A 624-nucleotide genomic window follows, 5' to 3' on the forward strand; every position below is an offset into this window, starting at 1 on the left:
GACATTTCTTTTATTTGTATTATTTATTTATTTGATTTGGGATTTGTTTTAAAATTTCAAGTTAGTATATTGTTTGACATTTTCAAATTCACAAAGTAGTGTGCAGCCTTTTGGTATGAGAAATAACAAAAGAACACCTTTTTTAAAATCTGTCTTAAATCTCATTTTGTTAAAAAAAGAAATTGAGAGAAAATTGTATTGTCAAATCAGTATTGTGAATCATATCACATCGTGAGTTGAGTGAATCGTTAGATCCCTATATGCTACTAGTTTTTACTGTGGTATCGAAATAGTAAATTGTTCTTTAAATAATAAGTGTTACTTAAATAATAAAGAACCATATATATTTTTTTGCTCATCTGAAAAATGATCCGATCTGTGACTCAAAATGTGATATGATAATTAGTAGAGCCCGACCGATATGGTTTTTTTGGGGCCGATACCGATAACGATATTAGGGAGTTAAAAAAAAAAGGCCGATATCGATATATCGGCCGATATTATTTGTGTATATTATAGTACAGTACCAGTCAAAAGTTTGGACACTTTCCCATTCGTGTGTCCAAACATTTGACTGGTACTATATATAGAATACAGTATATACATAAACAGAATATATATATA

The sequence above is a fragment of the Sinocyclocheilus rhinocerous genome, unplaced genomic scaffold (genome assembly GCF_001515625.1).
Source record: "Sinocyclocheilus rhinocerous isolate Xijiao unplaced genomic scaffold, SAMN03320098_v1.1 scaffold869, whole genome shotgun sequence".
NCBI lineage: Eukaryota > Metazoa > Chordata > Actinopteri > Cypriniformes > Cyprinidae > Sinocyclocheilus > Sinocyclocheilus rhinocerous.